This window comes from Pteronotus mesoamericanus, unplaced genomic scaffold (genome assembly GCF_021234165.1).
Source record: "Pteronotus mesoamericanus isolate MK-2021 breed Mesoamerican mustached bat unplaced genomic scaffold, CSHL_Meso_final contig_73, whole genome shotgun sequence".
In the NCBI taxonomy this organism is placed as follows: Eukaryota; Metazoa; Chordata; class Mammalia; order Chiroptera; family Mormoopidae; genus Pteronotus; species Pteronotus mesoamericanus.
Genome location: NW_026555245.1, coordinates 33,512,547 through 33,526,801, shown reverse-complemented (window position 1 = coordinate 33,526,801; position 14,255 = coordinate 33,512,547). Strand labels below are relative to the sequence as shown.

At 36.6% G+C, this 14,255-nt stretch overlaps 1 protein-coding gene across 3 annotated transcripts in view; it reads right to left on the bottom strand.

Annotated features, from left to right (window-relative positions):
- Positions 1-14,255, bottom strand: part of DENND4C (DENN domain containing 4C) — a 132,885-nt gene that overhangs the window by 104,302 nt on the left and 14,328 nt on the right. Inside the window, exon 2 of one of the 3 annotated variants that reach the window (XM_054583196.1) lies at positions 9,094-9,161. The exons of the other annotated variants lie outside the window; for them this stretch is intronic. The gene's annotated coding sequence lies outside the window, so the exon portion shown is untranslated. The remainder of the gene's footprint in view (positions 1-9,093; positions 9,162-14,255) is intronic. 3 annotated transcript variants of the gene reach the window in all.

Genomic DNA, 14,255 nt, shown 5'->3' with positions numbered 1-14,255 from the left:
AAAATACCTAGGAATAAACTTAACCAATGATGTAAAAGACCTGTACTTGGAAAATAATAAGATACTGAAGAAAGAAACTGAAGAAGATACAAATAACCGGAAGCACATACCATGTTCATGGATACAAAGAATTAACATAATTAAAATGTCCACACTACCCAAGACAATCTATAGAGTCAATGCAATTCCTATCAAGATTCCAATGACGTATTTCAAGAACTACAAATATTTTTTAAAATTTTTATATGGAACCACAAAAGGCCCCACATAGCAACAGTGATCCTGAGAAAGAAGAACAAAGTTGGAGGAATCACACTACCTAATATCAAACTATACTATAACGCCATAATAATCAAAACAGCATGGTACTAGCATAAAAACAGATACATCAGTGAACAGAATAAAGAGCCCAGAAATAAACCCATATCCTTACACTCAATTAATATTCAACAAGGAAGCAAGCACATACAATGGGCTAAAGACGGTTTATTCAATAAATTGTATTGGGAATATTAGACAGATATGTGCAGAAAAATGAACCTAGGCCACCTTCTTACACCACAAAGAATAAATTCAAAATGGATCAAAGACTTAAATGTTAGACCTGAAACCATAAAAATCCTAAAAGAAAACATAGGCTGTAAAATTTCAGACATTGCTCACAGCAATATTTTATCTAATATACCTCCCCAAGCAAGGGGAAACAAAAGAAAAAAATAAACAAATAGGACTATATCAAACTGACAAATTTTTGCACAGCAAAAGAGACCATCAAAACAAAAGACAATCTACAGAATGGAAGTACATATTTGTTGATACACCTGACATAAAGTTAATATCCAAAGTTTATAGAGAGCTTACAAAACTCAACACCAAATAACAACCAACCCAATTTAAAAATGGGCATTGGACCTAAATAGACACTTCTCCAAAGAGCACATCCAGATGGCCAATAGACATATGAAAAGATGCTCAACATCAGAGAAATACAAATTAAAACCACACTGAGATACCACCTCACACCTGTCAGAATTGCTATCATCAATAAATCAACAAACAAGTCCTGGCAAGGATATAGAGAAAAGGGAACCCTTCTGCACTGTTGGTGGGAATGGAGACTGGTACAACCACTGTGGAAAGCAATATACAGATACCTCAAAAAATTAAAAATGGACCTGCCTTTTGACCCAGCAACCCCACTTCTGCAAATATATCCAAAGGAACCCAAAATACTAATTCAAAAGAATATAAGCACCCCTATATTCATTGTAGTAGTATTTACAATCACCAAGATATGAAAGCAGCCCAAGTGTCTGTCAGTAGATGAGTGTATAAAACAACTACAGGACAGTTACACAATGGAATACTACTGAGCCATAAAAAAAGAAGAAAATTTTATGCGTTGTGACAGCTGGATGGACCTGGAGAACATTATGCTGAGTGAAATAAGCCAGTTAGAGAAAGACAAATACCATATGTCTTCACTCATATGTGGAATCTAATGAATAAACTGAAATAACAAGGAAAATAGAGACAGATGCGCAAAGAGCAAGATAACAGCTAAGGTGGGGAGGGAAGGGATTTAGCAAAAAGGAAAAAGAATTCATGGACATGGACAACAGTGCGATGATAGCTGGGGGAAGGGGTATCAGGAGACTAAAAAAAAAAGAGATAAATAAAATGGGGTACCATCCATACAATGGACTGTCACTCAGCAATGAAAAGGAATTAAGTACTGTTACATGCTACAAGATGAAGCCTCAAAAAAATTCTGAAGCCTCAAAAAAATTCTAAGTGGAAGAAGTCACAAAGACCACATATTGTATGTTTCCATTTATATGAAATATTCAAGATAGACAAATCAATAGAAAGAGAAAGTACACTGTGGCTGCCTAAAGTTAGGAGGTTGGGATAAATGGGGAGTGACTGCTAATGGATACATGGTTTCTTTCTATGGTGCTGAAAATGTTCTAACATTAATGTGGTAATGGTTGAGCAATGTGTGACTATGCTAAAAACAATGAATTGTATACTTTAAATCAGTGAATTGTGTGGTATGTAAATTGTCTCTCAATAAAACTGTTAAAAATGTATATGTATCTCCTCTTTCTCTCTGCTAAAAATAAAATCCAGAAGTAGTGTCACCCCACAAGCAAAAACATATGCAGCACCTAAACTTTTGTTTCTCAAAACCATTCCCCACCAAAGGATACTAGAGCTCCTTGGAGAAACCAACAACTTCAAAGCTGGGCAAGAAGAGTACAAGATATACCTAGAACATCTAATGCAAGGGAGAAAACAAAATAAAACAAAACAAAACAAAATCATTGCTCAAAGACCAATGAGGGTCCTATGAAAAGGACACAGGAACTAGCTTGAAGAGTCTCCCACTGGCCAAACTGTGAACAACTTCAGTATGAAAATGAATGACAGTAATAAAGTATATAACACATCGTTTTTTTAAAGTCTTGTATCCATACTGATACTATAAAGTAAGTGAATGAAGGAGAGAGTTGAAAAGGAATGCTGTTTGCAATGGAATACCAACTAATAAATCTAGAAGGAATGAATAAAAACTGTATTACAATCATCACAGTATTCAGATTCAGGAGAGAATTATCAATGGATGCTAAAACCACTGAGTATATAATACTGTCAGAAATAGGTATTTATACAATCTCAGAATCTTGTCAGAGTTGCTAATATTACAAAGAAATAAAGCGTATCACCAGAGATATCTGGTGGCCACCACTTTAACCAAACAATGAAAGTTAATATTACTAATAACTGGTCAAACTGACATTACATACCTCCTGATGTGATGTACTAAGAAGGACACCCACCACATTAGTTACAGGGTATTCCTGACAAAAAAAAATGCATAGCCTTAATATAATCATGAGGGATTAGGTAGACAAGGTCAAACTAAAGTGTAGAATTCTTTAAAAAGTCAGTATTATGAAAAAGGTCCAAGGTACTACAGTATCGTGAAAAAGATAAAAAGTCCCAAGGTACTAGTCTAGATTAAAAATTAAAATCTGAGACTCAAAGTAAGTGACAAAACAAAGAAAACAGAAAAATCTCTATACACGTGGAAACTGAACACACTTCTAAGTAATTTATGGTTCAAGAGGAAGTTTACAGAAATTATAAAATATTGTGAATTGAACAAAAAGGAGAAAGACAACATATCAAAATTTGTGGAATGGGCTGCAGTTAAAGCAGTACTTACAGGGAAATATATAGCCTTAAGCACTTAGTAGGGGAAAAAGAAAGAAAGGTCTCAATTTAATAATTTGGGCTTCAATCTTAAGCTAGAAAATAAAAAACACCAAAATAAACCCAAAGAAAGCAGAAAAAAACAAAATAATAAAGATAGAAGAGAAAGAAATAAGGGAAGAAATAAAACTATCCCTGTTTGCTGACTGGACTATCTACAGAGAGATTCCAAGTAATCTACCAAACAAATGATAACTCAATATAATCAATGATACAAGAATAGATCAGGAAACAGGAAAAAAAAATGCTGTAAGGTATAGCAGTAGAAAAGTTTTAATGCAGGCTATATGTCACATATTTTTGTAACAAAGCTTATTTTCCTAATCATTGTATCGTGTAAGAGAATGTCCTTGTTCTTCGGAAGTACATGCTGACCTTAATTCTCAAATGGTTTAACCAAAAAATAGCAATATGCATAAGGAAAGCTAATGTGTCAAAATGTTCATCAGTAAACCTCAGTGAAGGGTATACTGGATGCTTATTATAACATTCTTACTTTTCTGAAAGTTTAACTTTTTTCTAAATAAAAAGTTTTGTTTTTTAAAAAAAACAAGCAGTTCCTGTCTTTTGAGATTTCAACGAAAGTATAGGGGGAAATGGAGGGTTAGCAAGGTTAAGAAAATATAGCCATGAATAACACTGGTTTCAAGAAGGAAAGCATAATTATTAATCTGAACATTCCCAATTGATTAGGTAAAATAACACGTCACAAGTTTCTGAAACTCAGCTATCTGGCAAATTCACCAATTCATATACAGTCGAGAGCCAGCCATGAAGAACTACAATACTTATCACAAAGGAGGCAAACATACATACTTTATGGATTTCAGTCTCCTATTCATAGTCTACTTAGTCTTTACAAGAAATTCTATTTAGTTTGAATGCTAAACACACAGCAGAAGTAGTAACAAGTTAAACGCAAGAGATATAAACACGCTGTCAGATTCAAAAAATTAAGCTGTCAAAGAATGAAGGAAATATTTTATAAAATAGAAGGTAACCTAAGAGCCCAGTTAACTAGATCCCCAATTGTAAGAGTGAAGAGCCCCACACACCTCAAAAATACCTGGGCTGTTTTACAAATGCTCTACAAAATAAGTTTATAATCATGTCATCTACTTACAATGGAAAGGTTAACTTACTGAATAATTCTTTTCTCACCTTTATCATATACTAAAATCTTATATAATCCTAAAAAATCTAACTTTTATTTTGTTTTTTAGCCAATTTCCAAGATAGTACTATCCCCATAGTTAGTTATAATAGTTCTCTCTTTTTTGACCTGGTAGATACACTCCCTCTTCACCCTTTCTCAATACTTTCCAGGCTTATTCATTCATGCTCATCAAGTTTCAGAAGGGAAAACAAAGTTGAGATCTTTGTTTGGAACTGCACTAAAACACACCTTATTTACGGAGAACAGGGATCTTTATGACACTAAGGTCTCCAGTCAGTAGTATGGTTGTATCTCTCCATTTTATTCAGGTCTTTAAAAAAAAAAAAAGGCCTTTAAGTAAAGTGTCATCATGACTTTCTTCACCCAGATCTGCATTTTTTTTTTTTGTATTATTCACAAGTATTTTACAGTTTTCTGGATAAGAGGAGGGAGTTCCTATGTTTGCTAAACAATCATTGTTGGTATATCAATAACCTATGACTGAGCCTCATCATTCTACATGCTGGGAGTTAAAGCAATGAAAATACCAAACAGCCTGTCTTTATGGAGCTTACTTTATAAGTTGGAAAATAATCAGTAAACAAGTATAGACTTGTAAATAAATAATTTCAGAAAGCGTAAGTGCTAGGAAGAAAAATAAAAGAGGGAAAATGATATTAGAAGGGCTTATTTTTATGGTGCAATCAGGGAAGAACTCTTTGAAGAAGGAAGAAAGATCAGAGCAGAGGTCTAAGTAATAACAAAGAGTAACCCATATGACAGAGATCATTCCAAGCAAGAAAATAAAAAATAAAAGCATTAAGACAAGTAAATAACTTGATCTTTGAGGTAAAGCAAGAAGGCAATGGCTCTGGAGCTTAGGGGAGTACTGGAAGATGAGATCAGTGAAGGGGGATATCATATAGTACCTTTTAGGCTAAGATAAGGTCTTCAGGTTTCATTGTAAATGTGATGGGAAGCTACTAGTGGCCTCCAGATGAGAGTGATATATTATTATTTATGTCCTTAAAAAAAATTACATGCTGCTATAAACAGACTAGAGGGAGATAAGAGCAGAAGTGGAGAGAGCAGGTTGAAAACAACTGCAATAGTCCAGAGGGAGATAATAATGGCTTATATTAGGGCAAAGGAGTGGAATAAAAAGAAATAGTAATATTTGAGATACAGTTTAAAGGTAAAACTGATGATGATGGAGTGAAGGTATGAGGAGAAAAAGTGGATAAAAGGAGCTGCCATACACTGAGATGGCCATGCATGAGGAAAGTGTAGGTTTGAAAAAATAATTCAAAAATTCTATTTTGGACAAGTTTGAAATGCCTACTAAAACACTTACGTGGAGAAGTTAGCTCCACAGTGTGCAATTTGATAAAAATATCAAAGCTGGAGTCAATAACAAATTAATGATACTTATAAACATGGAATTAGATAAGATACCCTAAAAAGTGACAAATACTAATAAAGAAAATTTTTAAGGTCGTAGCCTAGGGCACTCAACCTTTAGAGGTAACGGACGCTAGAAAACAAGACTGAGAAGCAAGTGCCATAAATCAGGAAAAAAAAAATCAGGATGGTATGGCATGCAGAAAACCAATGAAATTTTAAAAAAATAGGGGCTGATCAATCAACTGTGTTGAATGCTGATGAAAGGTAGAATAACTTTAAGATGAGAATAATGACAAGAGTGGTTTTAAATGGTGGAGGTAGAGAAGAATCACCCTAAAGTAAGTTGAAGAGAAAACGCAAAATAAGAAAGTAGAGAGAATGAGTATGAGCAATTCTTTTCGACAAACTTTGCTATGAAAGAGAAAGGTAAGTATGTGTGTGTGAGAGAAAGAGAGAAAATGAAGGTATAGTCATATGCTTACAAAAATGATTTAGCAGGAAAGAAAGATGATATGGGGGTAAAAAAGGATGACTCCAGAAGCAGAATCCTTAAATGGGTAAGAGGCCACAGAACAGATGGAGGGGCCAGCATATGTATGGCTAAGTAAGGAAGGGAAAGACATTAAATAAACTTCTAGTAATGGAAGTGGGAGAGCAAAATGACTAGATAATGCTGATCCTGAGGGCACATATTTATATTTGTGACCATAAACTTAAAGTGAGACCAGTTAGTATTGTTTTCTCCAGTCACACTCAGTTCCTCAGGTTCAAGGAAGCACTGAATTGGCAAAGAATTGGGTTTAATCAGGTCTGAAGTTTTGCCCTGATCCGTGAACGAACAGAGGAAAAAGAGAGTTGATAATGCCACAAAACAGTATAGAACACATAGTAAGCATTAAAATTCTCATTTAATAAATAAATGCAATTGGTTAAGAAAAGAATTACCACATGAGGGGATGATGGACAGTGAAAAAGTGGTTTGGCTAATGGCCTGGAGATCTCAATGAATATCAGAAATGTCACAATAGGGTTTTAGAATATAAGACCAGGCAAAAGAGGAGATAGAAATCAGACTTAGATGCTTATAATGTGTTAAATTATAGAACATGGTGATAAAGTCTCAGGCAATGGTTCTCCACTCTGACTACACATTAGAGCCAGCTGGAACACTTTAAAAAATATATCAGCCATGACTAGTGTGGCTCAATTGGTTGGGCTTTGATCCACAAAGCAAAAGGTCATCAGTTCCATTCCAGGTCAAGGCACATGCTGAGGTTGTGAAATATGTCCCTGGTCGGGGCAACAGACTGATGTTTCTCTCCTCTCTTTCTCTCTCCCTTCCCCTCTCTCTAAAAAAATCAATAAATAAAATTATTTTATACAACTATATATGTGTGTGGATATGTGTACACAACATACACAGACACAGACACACACATATATTAGACCAATAAAATAAGAATTTCTGAGGGTGGCACACAATTATTGATGTTTTTTAAGCTGCACGGTTAATTGTAATATACAGTCAGATTAAGAACCAATAGTCTTGTGTATGATCATGGAAGTACATAGCTGAAGCAGGATGGAAAAGAAACCTAAAATATGCAGATTCAAGAACTTCTAGTAAGGTTTCACCTATTAGCCCAAATAGAAATAAAAGCATGAGTTATGTTAAAAGTATTTTACATATATAAACTCATTTCATATCATAACAGCTCAAGATTTTTAATGATGAGAAAGAATGGTAGAGAACAGTGTACTGAATTAGTAGTCCTGGGTTATACCAAAGTAGTACAGAGCTGTTTGAAGATGGACTATGGTAAGTTAAAATATTATAAACCCTAAGGTAACCACTTAAAAAAAAAATGTTTAGATGTTTAGCTAATAAGCCAATGTGGAGATAAATGGAATACTAAAATATACTCAATCCAGAAAGGAACAAAGAACTGATAGGAAAAATTAAAAACAAATAGCAAGATAACAGGTTCAAACCCAGCCATATAGATAAGTTCACTAAATTTAAAAGGCCTACCATGACAAATGAAGACATATGAAAACTTGTATACAAATATTCATAGCAGCACTACTCAAAAATAGCCAAAATATAGAAACTCAATGTCCATCATGTCATGAATCAATTTAAAAAAATACAGTATATTTCCATGCAATGTAAATTACATGGCCACAGAAAACTAAGTGCTATTGATATCAGTCATAACATGGATAAAAACAGAAAGTAGTATGCTAAGTGAAAGAAGCCAGACACAAAAATCACATATTGTTGTATGACTGCATTTATAGGAAATATACATAATAAACAAATATACAGACTAGTGGTTGCCAGGGGCTGGGGAGTGGAAATGAAGAGTATCTGATTAAAGGGAAAGGGGTTTCCTTTTGGGCCAATGAAAGAATTCTGGAACTAGCTAGTGGTGATAGCTGCATAACACCGTGAACGTACTAAATGCCACTGTATTGTACATTTTTAAGTTGTTAAAGTGGTGAATTTTATGTTATATAAATTTTGCCAATTTTTAAAATAAGGAATGAGGTACTGATACATACAACATGAATAAACCTCAAAAACATTATTGTAAATGAAAGAAACCAGTCACAAAAAAGAACATATTATATCATTTCATTTATGTGAAATGTCCAAAATAGGCAAATCTACAGAGGCAGAAAATAGATTAGTGGTTGCCTAGGGCCAGGGTGGGGAAGACAGGATTAGAAACTGGTAATGGACCTTCTGGAGGTTTCCAGAAGGTTTCCTTCTGGAGTTACGAAAATGTTCTAAATTAGGTTACGTTTATGACTGTAAAACTCTGTAAATACACTAAAAACCAATAAGCTGTATCTTTTAAAGGAGTAAATTATGTGGTATATAAATTATATCTCCATAGAGTTGATTTTAAAAAAGAAAATTTTGCCCTGGCCAGGTAACTCAGTTGGTTGGAGCATCATCCCTTGCACCAAAAGGCTGCAGGTTAGATTCCCTGTTGGGGCACATACATAGGTTACAGATTTGATCCCCGGTTTGGGGTACATGTGGGAGACAACCAATTGATGTTTCTCTCCTCCTCTCCACTAAAATCAATACACTTTAAAAAAAAAGAAAAGAAAATTTAAGTGGTCTGAACATTCCTATTAAAAAAATTAGACTGAATTAAAAATAAGACAATTCTAAGCTATATAAAAGAAACATGCTTTAATTACAAACACACAAATGCATTAAAAGTAAAAGAATGACTGACCTTTAAAAAAGGAGTAAAGGCAGTTGAGTGGAAAAAGGGCAGTCTTTCAACACATAGTGGTGGAAATACTTGGATGTACACATGCAGGAAAAAAAAATGAATTTAGACAGTAACCTTATACCTCCTACAAGAAGTAATTCAAAACTGATCATAGACTTAAATATAAAATACAATAGTAGAAACTTCAAGAAGAAAATATAGGAGAAAATCTATGTGATACTCAGTTTGGCAATGAGATTTTAGATACAACACCAAAAGCACAATCCATGAAAGAAAAAATTGATGTTAGACTTTATTAAAAACTTCTATCCTATGAAAGAAAATGTTAAAAGAATGAAAAGACAGGCCACAAAGTGTGAGAAAAATATTTGCAAAACGTATTTGATAAAGGACTAGTATCCAGAATATACAAATAACTCTTGGAACTCAACAGTAAGAAAACTAACAACCCAATTAAGAAATAGGCAAAAGATCTGAACATACACTTCACCAAAGAGATGCATATTGGCAAATACATGTGAAAAAATACTCTTTAGGCATTAGAAAAATGCAAATTGAAATAATGAGATACCAATACACACCTATTTTAAACCCCCAATACGAAATGCTGATGAGGAAGCAAATCAGGAGCTTTCACACTTACTGCAGGTGGGAATGCAAAAGGGAACGGCCACTTAGGAAGACACTTTGACAGTTTCTTACAAAGAGAAATATGAGCTTTGCTATATGATCCAGCAATCATGTTCCTAGTTATTTAACCAACTGATTTAAAAACATTGTCCATGCAGTGATTACCAGAGAGAAAGGGAGGTGGGGGAAGTAAGAAGAGGGTAAAAAGAGGGATAAATGGTGACAGAAGGAGACTTGACTTGGGATGGTGAACACACAATACAACATACAGATAATGTGTTGTCGAACTGTACACCTGAAACCCATATAATTTCATTAACCAATGTCACCCCAATAAATTCAATAAAAAAGAAAAAATACGTAATCAGAAAAAATAAATTTAGAAATTAAATTTAAAATATAAAAATAGGTCCATACAAAACCTACACACAATGTTTATAGCAGCTTGATTCATAATCACCAAAAACTGAAAGCAAGCAAGACATTCTTCACCCTGACTGGTGTGGCTCAGTGGGTTGGGGGCATCGTCCTGCAAACCAAAAGGTGGCCAGTTTAATTCCAGGTCAGCTGCGTGCATGCCTGGGTCGCAGGAGATGCAGTTGGGGGTATGCGAGAAGCAACTGATCGATGTTTCCTTGGCACATTCATGTTTCTCTGGCACATTCATGTTTCTCACCCTTTCTCCCTCCCTTCACCTCTCTATAAAAATAATAAAATCTTTTTTAAGAAAAAAACTCTTCAATAGGTAAATGAATAAACTCTGATACACTGAAATAGATGATTCAGTGACTTTAAAAAAAACATGAGCTATCAAGCCATGAAGAAATGTGAAGAAACCTTAAATGCACATTACAAAGTGAGGGAAAAAAAAAAAAAAAAAGCCAGTCTGTAAAGGCTACATACCATATGATTCCATTTACATGACATTCTAGAAAGGGGAAAACTATAAAGGAGTAAAAGACATCAGTTGTTTCCAGTACTTTGTGATGAAGCAGAGAATGTCGAAGAGGTGAAGTGCATGGGATTTTTTTACAGAGAAAAAACTATTCAGTCTGATACCATAACGGTGTATACATAACTTCATGCATTTGTCAAAATTCATTGAACTTTAGAGCAGAGAGTGAGATTTATTGCATGCAAAATTAAAAAAAAAAAAATTAAGGAGGTCAGGGTTTCCCCTGAAGAACTGTGGAGTAGGTCAAAAGAATGTAACTGTATTACAAATGTATGAAACAACCTCACTGAAGGTGGTGGGGGAGGGGGGAAATGCAGACCAAAGTAACTTTACAAGTGAGCGGAGTCTGTAAAACTAAAGTCAAAAGGAACTATAAAGAGACACTCTAGTTGATAAAATTGTTTCCCACAGGAGTCTGAGTTAACAATTCTAATACTGCTATGTATGTATACTGGAATTAAAAATTACATAAATGGATGATGAATGGTGGGTGCCAGGTTTCCCGCTGCCAGAGTAGGAATTTACAGATAAGCAAGTAGAGGAGGCTAAGATGATCTACGTAGTAATAGATTAAAGTTGAAAACTACGTACGAATTTATATTTAGCTTAATATAAATACAGATGTTATACATAGAAAAGATTTTGATTTCCAGGCAAGATGGTGGTGTATGCAGACACAGCTCACCTCTTCATACAACCACAATAAAATTACAACTAAAATATAGAATCACCATTGCTCAGAATCGACAGAAATCTAGGTGAATGGAAGTCTGACAACTATGCAGTTAAAGAAACCACATCCATCCAGACTGGTAGGGATGGCACAGATGGAGAAGAGGCTGATCCTAGATCCACATGTGGTGGATAAAAGTGTGGGAGGGATATCTCCAGAGCAAGGCGTTCCCGTCCCACATCAGGCTCCCAGTCCAAGGTTTCAGTGCCAGGATGTTAAGTTCCACAACTTCTGGCTGCAAAAATCAGCAGCAACTGAGTCGGTGGAAGAAACTGCTGGAGCCACAAGCACTTCCTCTTCTAGAACCCACACAAGGACTTACCTCCTAAGACTCACTCCCTCCAGGCTCCCGTACTGGGGCAGCAGATTGAGGGGAACCAGTGGTGTGCAAGGGGAAGTTGAGGTGTCTGGCATCAAGGCAAACAGAAGCCATTTTCCCTTTATGGGCCCTCCCCCTACAGAGCCAGCATATTAGTGCAGTATCTAAGGTTCCATCAACCTGGCTACGCTTTTTGACCAGCCTTGGAGATCCCCAGAGACTCTGTCCAAACTAATTTACAAGCCAACCCAAGGTGCTTTTACGTATGAATGGCTGGTCTTGGCTCAGGCTTCATAACTTCCTATATCCTCTCAAACAAGCAACAGCTGGCCTCAGTGAGACCCAGGCCTGGCACCAGCAGCAGCCAGCCTAGATTAACAGCTTGGCTTCGCCTGGGAATATCCAAAACCAGCACAAGCAGCAGCCATCTCAGACTGCTTTTAATTCAGGCAGGGTGGCCACAAGGAAAACACAGGCAGGGGCTGACTTTGGCCTGCACCACACGGGGAAGCACCAGGGCCAATGTACCCAGTGGAGAACTGCAGACCGCACTGGAGCAACATACCCTGCCCCTGCACAGCTGATCCTCCATGGGAGGTACAGATTGGTAGCAAGTGGTCACAGCCAATCCTTACAGCTGACTGGCCTAGGTAAGTCCCTCCCATTGATCTGCCAACAGCAAGCAAGGTTCAACTACAGGAGGGGGGTGTACTCAGCCCACACAAAGGGCGCACCTCAAGTACCCAGCCTGGGTGATTGGGGAGGCTGTGCCTCTGGACCCTATAGAATACCTACTACATTAGGCCACACTACCAAGACATGGAGTCAAAGCAGCTCTACCTAATACATAGAAACAAACACAGGGAGGCTGCCAAAATGAGGAGACAAAGAAACATGGCCCAAATGAAAGAACAGATCAAAACTCCAGAAAAAGAGCCAAATGAAATGGACATAAGCCGTCTATCAGATGCCGAGTTCAAAACACTGGTTAGAAGGATGCTCAAGGAACTTAGTGAGGACCTCAACAGCATAAAAAGATGTGGTCAGAAATGAAGGCTACAATAATGGAAATAAAGACCAATTCACAGGGAAACCACTGTAGAGTGGATGAAGCCAAGAATCCAATCAATGATATGGAACATAAGGTAGCAAAAAACAACCAATCAGGACAACGAGAGGAAAAAAGAACCACCCCCCACCCCCCCCAAAAAATGAGGATAGTATAAGCAGCCTCTCGGACAACTTCAAGTGTTGCAACACTCACATCATAGAGGTGCCAGAAGAATACAAAGATCAAGAAATTGGAAATCTATTTGAAAAAATAGTGAAAGAAAACTTCCCTAATTTGGTGAAGGTAATTGACATGCAAGTCCAGGAAGCACAGGGAGTCCCAAACAAGACAGACACAGAAATGCCCACCACGAGACACATCATAATTAAAATGCCAAAGGTTAAATTAAAGATAAAGAGATTGGGGGTGGGGGGGAACGGGTGAGAGGTCAAGGGATTAATACAAATCGGTAGTTACAAAATAGCCATGGGGATGTAAAGTACAGTGTAGAAAAGGGAGTAGCCAAAGAACTTACACTCACAATCCATCAACATGAACACGGGTCAGGGGATTGCCTGAGGGAGTGCAGGGTTTTGGGTGGAGGGGAGCAAAAGGGAAAAAATTAGGACAACTGTAATGGCATAATCAATAACGTATATATAAAAAAAGTGCAGTTTAAAATAATAGGAATATTTAAACAGATATATATATATAAGATTAATAAACCCAAGGATATTTCATTGCTCAATCAACTAAAAAAGCCTAGAAACACTGACTCCCAGAGTAGCAATCAGTATACCTTGAACACAATCTTAGTTCCTAACACCGTTCTCCATAAAATGAGTCAAGGCTTCTTGAAAAAAATGAGTGATTATAGGCCTGGACAAGAAGTATACGAAGTGAGTGTGGCACATTTTTTTAGTGCCAGAAAGTACTCATAAAATAAGCAAACAATACTTGGCCAGGTAGTTCAGGTTCAATCTCAGACCAGAACACATACAACAAACAACTAATGAATACATAAATAAGTGGAACAACAAATTTCAATCGTTCTCTCTTCTTCCCTCTTTCTCTGCCCACCTCACCCCTTCACATACCCTCCCTCCATCCCTCCCTTCCTCTCTGTCTCTAAAATCAGTAAATAAATTTTTAAAAAATAAGCAAACAAGAACTTCTGGCCCAGACGGAGGCATACATAGATATACTTTGCCTCCTTGCAAAACCAAAAGGACAATAACAAACTTAAAAACAAAAAAATAACCAGTACTACCAGAAAATCGAACTGCATGGAAGTCTGACAACAAAGGAGCTAAAGAAGAAACATTCATCCAGACTAGTAGAAGGGGCCGAGACAGGCAGCCAAGGTGCAGAGGGCACGTGGCAAGGCAGCGGCTGGAGGACCAGTTGGGTGAGGCGGCACCTGGTGGTCTGGGTAGTCCCACATTTGCTTGTGGATAAACTGGGGGAAAAAACG